At 42.1% G+C, this 19082-nt stretch overlaps 1 protein-coding gene across 1 annotated transcript in view; it reads left to right on the top strand.

The window, feature by feature from the left end:
* The window catches only part of TYR (tyrosinase), a 50693-nt gene that overhangs the window by 21801 nt on the left and 9810 nt on the right, over nt 1-19082 (top strand). The window lies entirely within an intron of this gene.

Here is a 19082-nt window from a genome sequence, read left to right as displayed (position 1 = left end):
ATTCTAAATGTCAGTGCTGTTTTAATTTCTATTCCATAAGGAAAATCCGAGCATGCTATTCATAAATAAAGAAGAAAAAAATCTGTATTTCAGTGTGACAAACAAAATTGTGACTGTCTCTTGATGAAAGAGAAAAGTACAGCTGTGCAGAATGACAGGAAAACAAACAGAAGGATATCATGTTTATTAATAAGAAAGGGTAGGGGAGCACAGTTTTGCAAGAAAAGAGTGAAATTGCTACGTTAAAGACAGCATTCCAAGATTTAATGGTGACTTTAAAAATTTCTTTGTCACTATAATACATGTGAATGGCTACAAACAATTTACTGTGGACAGCATTACACCAAACTGTGATGACTAAAGAGCAATAAAAAAGGAAGTTAGCTAAGCAAAGGACTGTAGAAGCCACACAAACACTTGTTCTGGAGCAGTTTATATTTTCTTACCAATCTGCCTCTACTTTCCCACCATGCACTGACTGTGACTTGGCTACTGCAATGCTTAGAACAAAAAAACTATTACCCTATACAAACTTCTGGGACTCTTTCATAAATTTGTATGCTCAGAAACCTAGTGACTGAGACCCTGCCTGCATGCAGCAAGGCACTTATTCAGATGAAAACCAAAATGGTTTCTTTATTTGGGTCACTGAGGCATGCAGCACGGGAGGGAAGCAGATTACATCTTGCAGACGTCATCTTGCAGTGAGGTTCTTTAGTTTCAGGCAGTTCACACCAAAACTCTTACATAAAACTTCATCTTATTTAACTAAAAAGCTAACCGAAAGCTAGGTGTAAAAAGGCAAATTTGAGGTCAGGCTTTTTCTCCTCAATTTATATATTTAATGAGCCTAATGGTTGTATTCTTCATAGTTCACCTGTCCAGAAATAGGGCATCAAGTCTAAGCAGGTCACCCACGCATCAGTGGAATGGATCCTTCAAAGGGTGACCCACCTGTCTTCTGCTCCTAATACTGTAGGGTATAATTAGCCTTCTGGGGGTGTCAGTTTTGAAACTCCTTTCTGTGAAAAGCTTATCTTCAGAACATTTTAAAAGTGAAACATTGTAGCTTAGCTGTAATTTAGCATATCCGCCCATTGACTTCTTGACAGGATGGATGCACAAGGATTTCAGGTGTGGTTACAAATTTTGAGTTTGGCACCTGAAATAAACTTTCCAACATCTAGGCTATTAAAAAATGGATCAGTTGAATATTCAGAGAAAAGGAACACAAAAGAGAATTATGCTCCGCAGTATCAAAAGAATTGTCTTCCTTAGACATTCACACTTGTATAAGACCTACGCATCTCTTAGCTCCCACTCATTGCAGGGCTTAAGTAGCACCTTGGTCTTCATGCTGACCACTCCCACAGAGGAATTTCAGTCAGAGTCATTATGAGCCCCTGGGAATACTTTTCATAACTGTAGTTGTTATCCGTTCTAGAAGGTGAAGTTATTTGCAAAAGATAACATCATTAAATCTTACTGGTGTTGAGGAAATAAATCACTGCACAGGCACTGTGGGGGCAATACAGATATCCATGATGCAACCTCGTCCCACCTGTGGCAGAAAGAAGGTTACCAGTGCTCTGCAGCTGCTGTGTATACGGGCTTCAGTATACACGGATGTAAAAACTGATAATAATGCTGCCTTTTGTATAAGTGACAGAAATGCATTAGCATGATTAGGGTTACTTAGCAGCCTTATCCATGACAGATTAATCATGCTTTTAGTTATAATTAATAAGTAGGTGACTGATAGGTACATACAGTACATTTTAAAAAACCCTCTCCTACATAGACTTTAAATCTGAAGGGTTGCGAAGAAGTTCTTTTCTGAGAGGCAAGCAAGAATAAAAAGAATAGAGGAAACAGAAGAAGCAGTCTCCACAGCAGCAGAGGCATTTTTTTTGGTCCATATTAACTTTTCTCATTTGGGCAAAACACTTTTAAGCTGATTGTTGGCACTACATTGGGCCGACAGGCTTTTAACTAAGTTTTTAACTAAATCTTCTGCTGAGGACAGCATCTCTTCCAGGCCTTGGTGAGAACATGGAGAGTTGTGAGATGGGGGTTTACTGGCAAGGCATGTAAAAAGACTGGACACCAGCAACCATGGGTCTGCTGCATCTTGCAAAGGCAGGGAACAGCTCTGTCTCAAGAAATCAAGAATGGTCCAGCACTTTGAGTATCCATGTAGGACCCAAAAGAGGAATTCCTCACTCCACTGCAAATTCCTTGAGTGAAACTGAGCGTGTAGTTTGCTCTCCCAAACTCCCATCTCTTGGGGATGTGTCTCCTTCCCATTGATTTCAACAAGACTTTTGAGGAGCTGTTGATCTGAGCTTCAGCTAACCCATCTGTAAAGTGGGTGATTAGATGCCTACGCAACAGGGACCCTGTCAGGGTAAATGCATTAACGACTGTGAAATGCTCAGTTACGACCATAATAGGAGTGATAGAAGTAAGGCAATAGATCATTGGAACTGATTTTACATAGAAACATATGGTACAGAGGAGGATAAACAAGTGTATACGGAGTCTGCTGACAGGTGTGAGCCAAATGTTAGGAGCTGCTTTCCAAACTGAGCAACAGTCAGCCTCCCATCTGCTACCCCCCAGCCTTTCCTACCCAGGCCTGATGCACAAAATGAGGGAAGGATGGATGGAGCAGAGGAGTAGTTGAGATCTCTCAGGTGAAAAGTAAAGCGTTTGCTTACAAACGCTTCATTTTTTTTTTTTAGGTCATTCCCTTTCAGCAGTGCAGAAGTATGAAAGTACCCAGGCAACAGCTCTCTTAGCAATGATAAATCAGGCTCCTTGCCTTCTTATTTGCTAGCTAGAAGACCTAGGGATCAAACTCCAGTGCTTGGTAAAAGCAGGTGACCACCCTGAAAATTATTAATTGTTAATTGAATGGCTTTAAAAAAAAGAAAAAAGATGCAACAAAACATATATTCAGCAAAAATGAGAGCTTTTTTAGCTCTCTGAAGCATTTCTCTTAATTGCAAATCTCTTTGCTATTCAGATATGCTCTACAGTCAGCACAAGGGAATAACAAGGGAGGAGTCAACCCACTCAAGCTGGAAGGAGCAGCTGCACAAGCAGTGAAAGCAAGGGCCCACAGTCCCACTTGAACTCACTAGGGTGTTTTCTGTGCTCTGAAAAGGAACTCTTTCCTCTCTGCTGACTCTTTCAGTCCCTCCACCCCTATAGCCACATAGTATCTTCATTTGTTCTCCTTGCACTTCTGTCCTTTAAATGTTTCCTCCATCTTTCTTCTCATTTGTTCTGTACCTTTCTTCTCCTTGACTTCCACATCCCACCCCAGCAATTCCCCTTGAAAACTGCAAGAAAAACTAAATAGCAATGGGGAAAATAAGTTGCCATTAAAGATCTCCATGCTACTTTATACCTGTACAGCAGCTAATGCAATAGGGCTCCAGTTCTCATATCAATTCTAAGTTCTGAAGTAATGGACGGGGTTTATTACAATATGGATGACTTTCAAAGTCCCTGATTTCAGAACAAGCAATTTAGAACTGATTTTCTAGAGACACACAATAGGGTGTAGGATTTCAGTCTCTTGCATCTCTAAAGTCCAATCTTGTTAGACTATTGTACAGATATTCCCAGATTGTCAGTTCTAGTGATGCCACCACTACAGGACCTTTTTTCTCCAGCTTTCAAGAGTAACCACACAGCTCAGAATACTGCTGCAATCGTCATTGCATTAACCCAATGCTCTGCCCAGGTGTTCCTCTCTGTTCATACCCTTCTAACATTTCTTTGCTCTCTGTCACATCAGGTGAACTGCCGGTCTCTGTTTTCAAGGCTCTTCACTGCCCATCCCCAAATCATTCCTTGTTCATTGTTAAGGAACTCACTCACCGCTCCAATAAGTTAATTATATCAGTCTCTATCATATAGCTGTTTGGCATTCAGACAAGTCTCTCCATACTCCCCCTGGTTGGGCATTGTTCACCCTCACATCCACAGATTCAGTCGCTGTTCTTCCGTTCGACAGGACACTTGCAGAAAAGCTCAGACGTTAGTAAGCTGTATCCTTCACTTAGTGGGTGGACCGTTGCCGTCCCACTGCGTGGTTCCCTAGTCCTCCTCCCATCTGTTTGTAGCTATCTGTTGTCCCTTGTCCTATGTGTATATTATAATCTCTGTCATTAAGGGACTGTCTAATTGTGCTGATCTGTGCAGCGCCTGGCGTATTCTTAGCCTCTGACTATGGCTCTCAGGTATCAAAGCAATGTGAGCAACAGCAGATACCAATCGCTTCATTTGCAGTGATATGAAATGGCAATGACAAGAGACAGCTGGACATCCCTATGCTGATCTTATTGCTTCAGTTACTCTTTTGCTTGCTATCACACGGGACTAAATTTTTGCATCAAAGAGACAAAACCTTCAGGGCTGGGGTGTGCGCGTGTGTATTTGCGTGTGTACATGCACTCTGCTAAAAGTAATCCAAGTCAAGCATAAGGTCCCATAGGAATGGAGAAACTCTCATTTACAGCCACTTACATACATGCACACTTCCAAGCGGGTGCAGAAGAAACTCTCCTACGCATCAGCTTCAGAGCCCAATGAAAATGCCACAAATTCTGCCTAATCAAGGCAAATGCCTCTGTGCTGTTCAGCAACATCAGTTGCCATAAACTCCTCTGCAGGATGCTAAAATAACCCCTTCTGCTTCAGTGGCAGGCTGGAGCTGGCAGCTTTAGGAAATGCCAGACTGGCTTATCTGAGGCTCTAACAATAAAATGTTCCTTATCACATTGCTTATCAGTAAAGGGTTAAACTGAAAAGCATGTGTGGAGCAATCTGTTAAAAAATGTATTAGAACCCCAAATCTACACATCCTGATTTGCACGCCAGCAATGCCCCATTCCCTAAGCCAACTTTATGGACACTTTCAGTCCCTGTGGACTCAATATATTCACCCTCATGCCAGTCCCTTCTTCCACTCCATAGAACAAAAGTTAGCATTATGTCAAAAGTGATTTTATTGGAAAACACTTTAGCAAGAGGAAATTTGATTTTCACTCCCAGGAGATGTCAAAATAAAAGCTTCTTATTTTTACTCTGTTTTTGAAACAGAACATTTTCATTTTCTCTTAAATGTCATCTCAGTTTTTTTAAACCAAAAAATGGCATGAGAAAAACCCAGTTGTTCTCTTGTTTTGAAATGTTGACAGGAAACAAGAAGGTTTTTTTAGCAGTTAAAAACTATTTGCTTCAAGAATTTGGAACATTTGGAGTGAAAGCACTCAAAAGGAACCATTAGAAATTCTTGTAAGGCAACACTGGGTTTCCAGATTTGTTTAATACATGAAATAAGAGTCATTCCTTACCCTGAACTCTCCAGTGGGAGACAACACAGACAAAGCATGAGGCCAAGGAATTATTTTCCCCATTTGGTATATGGAAACTTAGAGACACCAAAACAAGTGACTTAAGCACAGCTGAGATGGATATTGTAATAAAATGATAGATCATCTAATAATAAAGCGGGGTAAAATGGAGAAACTACTGCATAAACACTAAAGGTATGATTAATTTTCTTCCTTGATATGGGCACAGCAAGACTCTTATTGCTTTCTGAGGTGTGTTTGCAAAAAACGATGACACAGCCTAAAAGTTGTATTTTTCTGGAGCTGAATGAACTATGGCTTGGAGCCACACAAAATCTGTTAGACTAAGGCAGGTCAAGAGGCTGCCATTAGCAATATACCTCCTCCCACGGTAACAGTAAACTCACAGTGCTTCTGCATCATGTCAGCTCAGGATCTTACAGCCTGTGCCCAGCACGGCATCCTCCCATTGCCTGCATAAAGGCAGTGAATGAGGTGAAGTCATCTCCGTAATTGTCCCTGGCATGAAGGTGAAACACAGATAAAGTCCTTCCACTCAGTGAAACCATGAACATCACTGAGCTACTGCTATGCCCAGGGGTAAGCAAGTACTGCTTTTATGAGTGAAGCCCTTGGGATTTGCTCCTGACCTGGGGATGTTTTGCACCATTTCCAGAACAGAGCTGAGATGATGGTGTGTAACCCCTAATTCTCCCAAATACTACTTTACCTCCTAAAAGCTTTTGCATTTTGCTAATATATCTTTTGATATCTGGCAGTTGAGTGAAATCTTGTGGAAGCTGGTGGGTGTTACAGTCCTTTCTTACTCAGGATACATGTCCATAAACTTTAGGTTGCCTTTTGGAATTAAACAGCTGGATTATAAAGTGCTACTGCACAAAAAAAGAACCATGTTCATGGTGTGGCAGAGATGGGAGTGGTGGAAGGGTATCGGTGGGGGCTGTATGGGTTCAGTGGCACTGTATGCACATGCTGAATGCATGCAAGAAGGATAAAGAGGGAAAAAACCACAACACTTCAGAAGCAGACAGGGAAAGCAGCAGGAAGCCAAGGACAGCTGGAGAAGCACTTAAAGGTGATCATTGTGGAGTGGTAGCACAATATCCAAAGAAGCCCCCGTAAACCATTTGATCTGTAGGGCTATGGGTAGTGAGGAGCACTGTGTAGGAGAATACCTTGGCCCTCCTGTCCCAGAGAGCTCCCTTGTCCCCTGGCACCTGGGTGAGTGAAGGAAACACACTAAGGAAACACACCTTCAGCATTGGCTAAGCTGTATTCTTCTTGAGCTACAATGCAGATATCTCCTTTTGAGCCCCACTTATAGTCAGTAAGACTACAGTCAAAGAGTTACTGACTAGCGACCGGTTCAGATGCAAACGTCTCTGATGAGGCACCTTTTAATCTTTTTTGATTGGATAAGTCCACTCAAAATACTTCTTTTTATCTCTGCACAATACCTAGCACAGACGGCTTGTCTAAACTCAAGTTCAGAAATTACTCTAATACAAACACCCAGAACACATGTAACGCTCAAGGTGTATGACCCCTTACTTGTGTGTGTAATAAGACTGAGCCTGGGAAAATTATCTCCCTACCTCCAAAGCCCTTGGGGCAATTAATTACATTTTTGCAATGCATCCTGGCTGGCAGCTGCCTCTTCTACCTGCCTCATGTATATTACGTGGCTCCTTCTGGGAAGAGGGTCCTGATCAGCATGCACAGCTACGTCCCCCCAGAAGGCTCTGCCACATGGCAGCAAGGTAGCTCAGCTCTCATCCCTCTCTGATCCTTAACAAAATCACCTCGTTACCAGCAGCTGCTGTGCTGGATGTCACCGTGTCACAGAAACCAGCTTTGTTTTACCAGGAGGGATATCAGAGGAAGGAAACTGCTCTCCAGCAGAGCGTTTCATATGCGGGTGAGCCAGGAACGACTTTGGTCGCCAGCTTTATTGGCACACAAAAACTCCTACAACAAGTACGAGATACAGAGCAAATCAGTACTGAAGGGGTGGGAAACTCGAGCATGGAAATTTTTAGAAATGAAAGCAGGGAAGGATTTGTCTTAACTTTGTTTCCCCTTGGGGATGTCTACAAACATGCAGGAGGACACTCACTCCCTCTGTTACCACAGGTCCTCACCTGGCACTGAACTGGAGCTGCTAACTTTCCCCTCTTAACCTCTCAGGCTTAGTAGCATGTTAACCAGAGCTACTCAGCTTGTTTGATGGAGCTGACTCACTCAAAGTGGGCTCAGTATGTGGGTAGAGTGAGTTCACATCTACTGCAAAATACCACATAAATATATCTATGGAAAACAGAGTGTAAGTGGGAAGGTTGGGGTGTTGCTGAGAAACACAGCTCCCCAGTATCTCTCCTTTGATATCCCTGTGTCTGGGGTTGAAAGGCAAATCGTACACCAAGATACTGGAGATGGACTCTAACAGGTATTTCAGTAAGCTTGGGCAGTTCCTGCTACTGCAATTGCAAAGCACCCAAAGGGATGCAAGAACAGCCCTGGAGGGTCACACCACAGGTCCATCTAACCTGTACCATGGTTAGAGTGGTGGCCAGAAGCAAAAGTGAAGGTATATAGGTTTAGAGCAACCCTCCTCCAGGAGACCTCCCTGCTTTGCCCATTGGACAGACAGGAGCTGAGTCTATACAGTACACTTGAGGTTGCATCTGCCTCTAAAGTAACCCACACTCTTCAAGAAGTCCTCTGGCAATCCACAGATAGACCATACAGCATCAGAGACAGAGAGAAATAAGGACAAGGAACAGGCTCTGGAGATAAATGTTCTTTTTATCGATTAAGCATACTTAAAACCTATCGTGCTGCTGATCCACCTTGCTTTAGGGGAACAGCAAGAGAAAGGTTAAACAGACATCTTCTGGATTATATGTGAAATATAGCAGTTGGCAGTCTCATCTGCCATGTCATTATTCAGGCTAGATGTTTGTAATGACCCATTCTGCTCTTAAAAATCAATAATATAGGAGGTTCAGTTCAAACAGTCCAATTTAAAGTGCATGTTTCCTATCACTCTTACTGCAAGATTTTAGTTCAGCCAACGCAGTTACAGAATGGATCACTTTGTATACTACATATTATGCAAGCAATTAGTGTTTTTTGAAAGGAAAGGTTACTTTGCCCTGAAACTTGGCAAGAGCCACATGGTTAGTCTTCACCTATTCTCCTGATGCTGAAGGAGGAGAAATCTCTCTCTGTGACACAATGATCAAGACAAGGTCTGATGCAGACTGCTAGCATAGTGTTGAATTTCCTTCCTGCAGCACTTCTGCAGTAATAGCTGATGTAATTGTTCAAATTGTAAAAAATCACAGGAAAACACGGTACTGTTCTCACCCACGTGTAGCTACCTTCTATTCATCAAAAGAAATTATCACTTTGCTACGGTAGATGTGATTTATATATTACATGCCCTTGTGAACCTCAATAATGACAATCTCTCAGTCTCAAAAGAATTGAATTACAGAGCACAGGAGTGGGTTACATAGAGTCAGTCCAGCTACCTCCATAGCAGTCCATTTTAATCTGCTTGTTATCTTTCTCTTCAGGGGAAACTAGTTATTAAACTTTGGAGCAGCTGGCATTTGTACTATCTCTTACTACAAGTCAAGGTTTTCTGTTAGCTGCAAACCATGGCAAAGATGAACCTAAGACAGTTAACACAGGATATACACTCCAGCAAATGTTAACTTTTTTTTCCATGCAATACACGGTTGCATTTGTATTTCCTTATTTATGAAGCACACAGGACACACTATCATGTCTCATCTCTATCTTGGCTTTTGCAGTGTTGGACAGCATTGGAGACATAAATCTGAATTAGAAACAAGTATTTCTAGCCAAACATTGCCCTGGTTTGACAGCAAGAGGTGAAACAACACGCATGATGACAGCTATTTTAAGGAACAAGAATTTCTCTCCTGCACCTAGGAAGAGTCATTGCTGACTTTCATTGGTGTAAAACAGAGGCTGGCTTGACTAAGAAAAGTGATAGAGTTTAGATGAGATGTCTGACCGAATCTCAGCCCAGCTAAGCCACACCTAAACTCATCATTTCTTTCCAGCAGAGGTGCAGAATAGGTTTCTGCCAGCATTAGCTCGCTTTGTCAATAACTGTGTTACGATGAGGTACTACCTAGTACTACACTAGAGAATACTGACGTTCCTCTGCACAGATTCCTACATTATTTCCAACACTCAGCTCCTGCCTTTAGTGCCGTGAGCAATGTCTCATGCTCAGCTTATACATTATCTCCTTCTCCAGTAGGAATAAAGCTCTTTATGTTGTAATCCATCAGCAATCTATCAAACGTAAGCTGGGCTCAGCACTTGTTGGTTCATCCTACCCAATTTTCTGAGAAGGCAGAAAACAAGAATATATCTGTGACTGGGAAGGTGGGTTACAGGGTTGCCCAGCATGTTAGGCTTTGTGGTACAGGAGCCATGCCCCAGACTTATATGCAATGGTTTTGAACCCCCAAGTAGCTATATGGGTTTCCTGGGAAGAGTTAGGCATTTCACAATGTGACTCAAGGAAATCGGCACAGCAAATGGGGAACAGGAATGCAGGAATTCAGGAGCTCTCTCTGAGAGAGGAGTGGCATTTGGTCCTACACCACCAGCAGAGATCTCTGCTCAGGATCATTTTATTTGAATCCTCTGCAGGATTTGGGTGTCTGAGCAGCTTTTTCTCATAATAGAGGCTTGAGAGGCTGCTGCCTTTTTTATTCTAGAAGAGAAACACTTGGAGCACTACATGATTATTGGAGCAACGACTGGAAGCTGTGTAGCCCTCTGCACTCAGATGAGCATGCTAAGCAGCAGTGAGAGATCCAACTGCGTCCTTTTCCAAATGGCTATGGATACTCAAATTGCTTGACATAAAGAGGAACAGTTTCAGCTGGAAATGCTGCATACCATTCCCTTCCCTTAATCCTACAGAGGTGTGGAGGGCATTTTAAAGATAAGGGGAAAAACTGCACTAAATCACATTGGTAGAGGGAATATTAAAAATATCTCATAACCCCAGCAGCTGCAGTAACCTTGAAGCGTTTGTGCAGTGCCACAAATGAGAACAAAGGAGGTGGAAGGAAGTACAGATGCTTGTAGTGGGATGGTGAAGCAGAGCAGTGCCAAGATCCTCAGGCGCCACATGGCTCCCCAGCTCCGGTGGTACTTTGTAATGGGTGGGACGGTGTCAGTACGATGCACGTTATTATGCTTATGCTTCATCCAGAGAATGGTCCTTTAGGCAGCAGCCTGCAACCAACACCAATTTGGCCGGATAAGTAAGGGGCTTCAGGTCATCTGCACATTGCCCCTCAGTGTTGCAGGTGGTCTATTCGACCGTGGTCCACAAAAACGAACAACCTTTTGGTTCAGAAAGTAGAGTAAAGGGAAACAATAAAGCAGGCCAGACCTTTCCTGAACATGAATATTCATATTTCAGAGACATACAATCAATCTACATGGGAATATATGGTCCAAGAAAAAAAAATCAGAAGCACATTATATGAGGGGAGAACTCCACTGGGCTAAAATGTCCTTTTTTGTCTGTTTTGTGCAAGTCTGTGTTTAAAGTGTTAGCAGTTGACAAATATAGAAGCCCAAAGGTGGTATGGCTACCACAGCTCCATGTGCTTGGGTCCAACCAGTAGTGAGGCAGAGCATGTATTCCCAATAGGCACACATACGCACAATAGCTATATATATATGTATATGCATATATGCATATGTGCTTGACCAGCTACACAGATCAACTCAAGAAATACAGCACTCACATAAATTCCAGCAGCACCAACAACTTCATCCTCTTGCCCTTTTTGGCTGACCAGGATGAAAGCCTGTTACAGGAAAATATACATACATATAGATAGATAGGTAGATAGATTCCCCAGTACCTGGCCTTAGACACCCAGTCTACCCATTAACTTCCCCTGGATGCCCTGATCTCCCAGCTGCCTCACCCACAGGCAGACACCCACATGCACGAAGAGGTCTCTCTGGCAGCTGGTCCAAGGAGTGGCACAGAAGTACCTTGACAGGGGTACTGCAAGGGTTTTTGGAGGAGGCGTTGTGCCCAAGGATGCTTGCCGCATGCTGCAGCTCGGAATTGATGGTGTGAGCCTGGATGTTCCCCAGCAGCTGGGACTAGACACAGAGCGAGCACTGTAACCCAGGGCAGTCCTCAGCAGTGATTCAACAGCGGGGGAGACATAGCCTCAGAGGCATTGGATGGGTTTCTCACAATAACTGAGGGCAGCATCTTAATTTTTAGACACTTGCATTATGACCAGTGTTATTTGTTTACAACCTGCCTTCGAGTCCCTGTAGTGTCTTTAGCCAAGTTAAAACAAAAAGAAAAAAAAGGACACTGCAATATAACCGCATACATTGGCAAACAGTACAGTGCCTTGACTTTACAACCTCAGCATCAGCAGCTCTTCCAGGACTGAAGCACTGATGTTTCTCCCAAACACTTGGGATGGGAATTACCTGAGGTGACTTTGTAATACCAGCTGACTAGTGCCAACTTTTAAAGTGATGACTACTGTGTAATCACAGTCCTTGGACTGGCATTTCAGCTTTCCTCAATTTGTTTCCTTTTCCCTTTCTTTCCAAATGCAAATACATGTTGCTTGCCAGATTTCTTCTACAGAATGTCAGATCTCATGATACTGAAATAAATTGTACAAATGAGCTCTAAGCAATGATGGTCTGCCTTCCTTCTGCCATAGTCAGCCTGCTCTAGGCTCAGTCTCACAACTGTGATGAGGAATGAAAGTCTCTGTCAAATCTGGCACAACGAGTGACATGGCTTCAGATTTGAATGCAATAAAGTTATTAGTGGCTTACAAAGTTGCCATCTAGCAGCTGAACCCTTAATACTGTCTGTGTGCAGGCTTAGCTGAGGCACGGATTTATCAGGCTACTGAGAAACAAATGGCACAGTTTCACTGTTGCTTTAAGTCAGCTTAACGTGGCACATAGGTGAAGAAGAAGAAACAGTCCTGCTCACCAATTAAGTGCTGCCCGGAGGTGCTCACCTGTGTTCCTCCCTTCTGCTGACACTGGATCAGGTCTGTGACTTCAAGTCAGCTATCCCAGAACAAATTAAAAAAAAAAGAGATGTTTGGTTTTAAACCGAATCAGTCCCTTAATCCTGGTTATGGCATGGTTGTGCAAATGCTTACAAGAAAAGTGAGGACAAGAAGGTAGGAGAGAGGAGGAAAGCAGGACTGTGTCCTCTCTCGTGGTACCGACCTAGAGTGACCATGAGCCTTCTCCATAAGGGGACTGTAGTCCTCCCGCTTGGGACACCTGCAGTGTCACACGTGTCCCCGGTTGCGCGGCAGAGGAATTCGTATAGAGGTACCGAACCCTCTTCTTCCCCCTCTCTCCAGCTGTCCTTAATTGCAAGGTAAAACAAACCCAATTAAACTTCTCCTAGAAAATCTTCCTGAAGGGCCAGTTGGGTTTACACTACGTGTCAGTGTCTCTGCGGTAGTTCAATACAAGGAAATCTTTAATAGCAGATATTTAAGGTCTGGTTTCTCCTCCTACACTGCAATTGGTCAAGCGTAGCTCTGATCATGACTGTGGAGCCACACTGTTAGGAGACAGCTCTTAGGAGAGATGCTTTTCAAAATGATAAAGAAAATGCCTACTCTCATTGTTTTACTCTACTTTTTCTAGGTTTTACAATTTCTTTCCTGTGAGCAGCATTTTTTTCAGAGCACAGAACACTATCTGGAACAGTATGAAGTTATCCAGCCTATATACAGCAGTGCTTTTATACTCTGCTTGGTATTTCCCACTGGCAACATAAACCCATTTATTTCTTGACTCATCCTTTCATTAACTATAATCCCATTGCATATATTATTCATAGAATAATATGAATTCAGATATATATATTGGTGGCCTTTTTTTAATCATCCTCAAATCAATCTTATTTTTCCCCCCACTCTTTGAACCAAGATTTTTTTTTTTCAAATTAATTTTCCACTAAGGCTCATTTCATTTCACTTTGTATAATCTGGTATGTATGGAGCAGAACAAGGAAAATATTCAGGTCTATTTATATGCAATTAAATGGAAGTGATATATCCATGTCTTTTACAGATGGCTTTAATTTTCTCTGTAAAAGCACCTTACCACACTAAAACTCTTTGCGAAAGCAAAGTATATTTCCCTTGAATGAAAATTTAAACTACCAAAGCATCAACATACCAGGTGGGAGTCTTTATGACTTTTTACCACATACCAGCTCTTTAGACCTATCAGTGCTGGTACACACAAGTATTAAACTCATTAACAGTTAGAGAGATCTGTATACAGATATATAGCAAAAAATGTAAATAAAATTGAGACTCCATGTTTTGCAATGGTATAACCTGATTCCAAGAGGTATCATAGTCTGGTAGGCACAAAATGGCCCCAGAGTTGGGGTTCCACTCCACTGCAGCATATCTAGTGTGAACTGAGGCAAATCATTTTTACTCTGTGCCTATTTTCTCTAAAGTAAAATAGGCCCTCTAACACTTTCTAAAATCTCTCTAATATGCAGGATGAATATTCTTTGCCTTTATGACTTTTGGGGAATCCATCCTTCTGACAAGATAACCTCCCTTAGCTATTTCTGCATCAAGCATGTGGCTTCTGACTGAACCAGAGAGTTTATGTGATAATGAATTTATCATATCCCTAGATCTGTTTTTCCAATGTTTAAATACAAACACTGAGCCTTATTTTAGCTTACATTTGTCTAAATTCAACCCATTCTACAATACTATTTCTTACCACAAAAATAATCTTTGTATAGACTGTTCATCATCATAATCTAGTAATTCTAAAACCTTCAATATTTACTTTAGTAATACACTCACTACAAAATAATTACTGCTTTGGAAGTGCAATAAAGAGAGACTGAGCCTCTTTGAATGCTAAATGTGAGACAGGGCATTTTTCAAAATTCAGATTATTCTCCTATACCTTCTGGTTCCTTAGCCTCTTATTTGGGACATGCAATCTGGGCACTTTGATTTCTTCAAGTGAAGGGAGATGCATTCCAGACAGAAACTGTCTTTGCTCTAATCTAGATAGAATTATTTTTTTAATGTGTCCAAGGACTTTAAATAAATAAGTGGCTCTTCCAAGTCACTTTTGCTTGCCACTGAAGAAATACAAAGGGCATTAGGGCTATCAGGAGACTGATCTCCATTTCAGTTAGTTCATTTCCATATTTTAAATTTCTGTTTCTTAAGTTTTGATTACCCATTACCCTTCTAGGTAAGATTTGTCACCCTAGAGGATTTATGGTTTATTCCTGCTAGATCCCAGTTTGGGTTCCCCCCATTTCCATTTCCTGAATAAAATTCCCAATGACTTTTGATTAGCTCTTCTTTTTCCTTTATCCTGCCTTGTCTTCCCCACCACGCTCACATCCCATCTGCTCTCTTCAGCACTGCCAACATCTCCCAAATGACGCCAGTCTAGCTGGGATTGCAATGCTAAAAAAGTCTCCGTGTCTGAAAAATATCACTCCTACCTATACAAATAACTAATTATCTGCTTGCCCTCTTTGTCTACGTGCTGAGGAAGAAAGTAACCAACCAGACTGCTGTAGGAGTCAGACAGATTTCTCTCTCACTAAACTTCTGTCCGGTACTTTTTTTGCCCCAAAGAAATATGGAGATTGGATATCACAGAGCCCTGTTCTGATTCTTTAGCTGTCTTTTTGTTACCTTTAGTCTCTTTATGTCAAGAAAGGGAGGAAAAGTGGAATAAAATAGCCCTTCAGATATCATTTAATTCATAGTCCTGCTTTGTTAGGCTCTCAGGACCAGGGGAGGATGCAGAGGTTCATACGTGGAGGACATAATAGCAGTGGTTTACCAAGATAACCAACAATTCTAGGGAGTTCAAGTCTGCTGCTGCAAACTGGCTTTTCTACCAGGAACTTTGTCACTCCATGAAGGGACCAGCTAATTGCATCAGTGTTTTTTTCTCTCTGCATGTAGCTTTGATTCTGCAGCCCTAAGCTCTTCCCAGTTTGCAGCTACAGAGCAAAGCAGAGAAAACAAGTATATATTTTCAAGGTGCTAAAAGGAAATAACTTACATCATCACTGCTTTTAAGCAAAGAAAAGAACTTCTATCAACAGTAAGTGGATCAACATCTGATGATGGAAGTACTGATTTCTCTCTGTCACGGAAACCACATGCCCATTATGGGATAAAGCAACCATTTCTGTAGACCAAGGCACATGAAAGAATTGTCAGATGATCCATCATAGCTGTTCAGATGTGATCTCTTTGCCTACAGGAAAGGACAGCACTGCATGAAGGAGAGCACATTTGATGCTACCTGTCTTAAATGTAGCCAGAGATTGAGAAAGCACCTTATCTGAGGAAAAAACTATCCTACAATGTGTAATTCAGTGGTCCCAGCACTCTGAAACAAAAGACAGTGTGGTTATTTTCTCCAGATACAGGATTTTTTTGGCCCAAGTCTTTTCAGTTAAGACAAGTCCCCAAGGATAGGAGGACTGTGCCAATGTCACTGCCTGGCTGATAGCAAAAGCCACAGGCTACTTCAGGATTTCAGTTTTCCTTAACAATGTACGAAGGGAGTTAACAGCCTCAGCTGGGGAGTCATAAAGTGTAACTCTCTGATACGAAATGGCTTACGGTGCCCAACAAGAGCTATTTGTACTTCACAGCAGAGGTACAGCTGAAGTCATACCCTCTCCATTGATTTTCTCCCCAACTGGATGCAACTGGGAGGGTTTTTTTTCCACTCAGCTGGGAAACCTTTCTTGAAAGGCAAGGGAAATGTTCCTTCTTTCATAACTTTGCTTACAAAATATGAGCAAGGCAGGGAAATGGCAGTGCCTCCCTTTTAAAAGGAGAAATACAAACAGATGAGAATGTAAAAAAAAACTACCGATATATTAGATCTGTCAGTTTTCTCAGGCAAAAGAAGAAAAACATGAAGATCTTCATGAAAACACAGAGCATCGTGCATTATCTTGCCAAGGAAAAATGAGTATTGTGAGCCCATCTTACTGAACAAGCTGGGAACAAGCCTTTAAGTGGAAAGAATAAATGCAACTTCACCCAATTGCTTTACTAGCAAGCAGAATATGATCCTAATCTTCCAAAGTGCCCCCCAAAAAAGCCAAGATAAATGCACAGGGCCAGCTATTCTAAAGGCAGTAACAGAAAGTGTGACTCTTAAAACCCTAACGGCTGTTTCTGACATTTCTACAGTGGCATACAGATATGTTAGATGAAACAGATTTCAGTAAAGATTATACGATTTTATGCTGGCTAAAGGAGAGAACGTAACATGTTCATAAACAACTCAATGAACTGTGCAACATATCTTGTGCATCAGCACAACTTGTCATATCAGTAATTAGAGGCATATGATTGCGTCTAAATCGAAAGATCAGCTGCAAGGGCGGACAATTCAATGCTCCTGCTACTGCTAAGAAAAGCTTGATATCTAATGTGGGAACCTCATTGCAAATGAACGAATCCAAAAGTACATATGTTCATTTCCATGGAAATGCTTTGCATTTGCATTCTGTTTGAAAGATTACTGGCCTAAGGATTCTTCTTGAAACTGCTTATGAAACTGCAACATTTAAGTCATCCAGAGAGGATGCTGCATTTCAGGGCATGTCATATGAAGCTATTTCAGGCAAATGATGACTTCCAGCTCTGAACTGTGTGCTCATCAGCCCTTCAGATTTTCAGAATGTGGCTGCTCAGCGTTTTCTAAAAATCAGACCCCAACATGTACCTCAGACTGAGCATTCAAAGTTAGGGTATGGATCATCACCAGACTTTGAAAACCTGATCCAAGTGCTATCTCTGCCTTCTTCTTAAAATATTACCACGTCCCCATAACCAAAGTATCTCTCTACCTCTAACAGTGCTGTGCTGCAGAGAAGAGCTGTCTCAGCTCCCATCTACAACTGCCAGGAAAACAAGGCACTGATAGTTGGGGTGCCTTGCCCAAGACAGGAGTAAAAGCCAGGCAGGCAAAGGATTGGAGTCCAACACCACCCCCCCCCAAGCTAAACTAATGCCCTGGTTTCCTTTATATTCTATGCCTTTTTTAATGATTACTGAATTTCTCTATGCTGTTCTCCAAAGATGTTAATCTGATTACAGAGTTTCTGTTCAAACTTTCTTGTGATAACTGCAGCTGAAGCCTCGATACCATTGTTTAAATTTATCCATCTGAAAGCTTCAGCTGAACATTATTATTCTGACAAGAGTTTTTCTAGACAGGGCTGATGAAATTAACTGAAGACGAGAGCCACAAATGAAGATTTTAATCAAGATTAATACCTGCATTGTTAATGGTTGACAAGGTGTATGAACATAGTGATGTTTTCATCTATTAAATCTTTTGATCCTAAAAAAAGAACCAAGGCTTTGGCCCTACTTCTGTTTCAATGAGTGTGAGAGGGCTTTCATTTGGTGGGGTAAGCAGAGTGTTTCTCAACGTTTCTGCCCAAAGACAGGAGGTAAAATTCTACCGACAGAATTCCCGGATGCTCTGCAGAGATTCTGATACTGCCGAGCACTTGCATTTAGGGTCCATGTTTCTGAGATTACTTGAGCCCCTGAACAGCTGGTTATTAATTACAAGAGGGGGGGAAAGTGTGTGTCCTGAGCCAGCAGCCAGTGTCAAGAAGCAGCAACTGTTGAGCCAAGTTCTCAATTAAAGTACAGTCTACAGGTCTCTTTAGAGCATTTCCAACCCTCATAACTCATAAATGAATTCAGTGATCAATCCCTGAGCTTGATAATCTCCTCCTACCAATACCTTCTGATAAAGCATGGGTTCGTCTTTCTTCACGTATAAGATACTTGCATCTGCTCCCCTTGCAGCTTCTTCCCACCTTCTCTATTCCAACCTGGCACATCTAGGTGTCTGCTGACAAGCCAAGGTCACTGTGTAAACAGCAGGGGATCGGGGAAAGGATCAGAGGATTGAAACAAAATGAAGAGTTGAGCAGACAAAGCCCAGACACAAAGGGAGGAGAACTGAGAATGTTTTGGAGGGTTGTTAATTTTGCTTTCCAAACACATCCTGCAGTTGACTTGAAAATATCAGTACAAACTCTTCCCATAGTGCAGCCTTTAAGCTTTCTGCCTCCAAGTTAAAGAACAGACATATAGCCCTGCACTGACAGACAGCTAATGGGAGAAATTTTGGCAGAGAAAAAGGGAAAGGAGCAGCTGAGGTCAGAGGTGTGGGTAACAGCTTCTATTGGGTTTATGTGGTAAAGTTTTGGTAGCAGGGGGCTACAGAGGTGGCTTCTGTGAGAAGCTGCTGGAAGCTTCCCCCATGTCCGACAGAGCCAATACCAGCCAGCTCCAAGACGGACCCACCGCTGGCCAAGGCTGAGCCCATCAGTGATGGTGGTAGTGCCTCTGGGAGAACAGAGTTAAGAAGGGGGGGGGGGGAAATCTGCACAACAGCAGCTGAGAGAGACGAGTGAGAATATGTAGAACAACTATGCAGACACCAAGGTCAGCGAAGAAGCTGTGGCTGGAGGAAGACTCTTTCCTCACAGCTGACCTGCTTTATCAAGTTTTTGGACTCATACAGCTTATCACTTCTTCCTCAGATATC

The sequence above is a fragment of the Haliaeetus albicilla genome, chromosome 20 (assembly GCF_947461875.1).
Source record: "Haliaeetus albicilla chromosome 20, bHalAlb1.1, whole genome shotgun sequence".
Taxonomy (NCBI): domain Eukaryota; kingdom Metazoa; phylum Chordata; class Aves; order Accipitriformes; family Accipitridae; genus Haliaeetus; species Haliaeetus albicilla.
The sequence above is the reverse complement of the archived record's forward strand: the minus strand, read 5'-3'. Positions and strand labels throughout refer to the sequence as shown.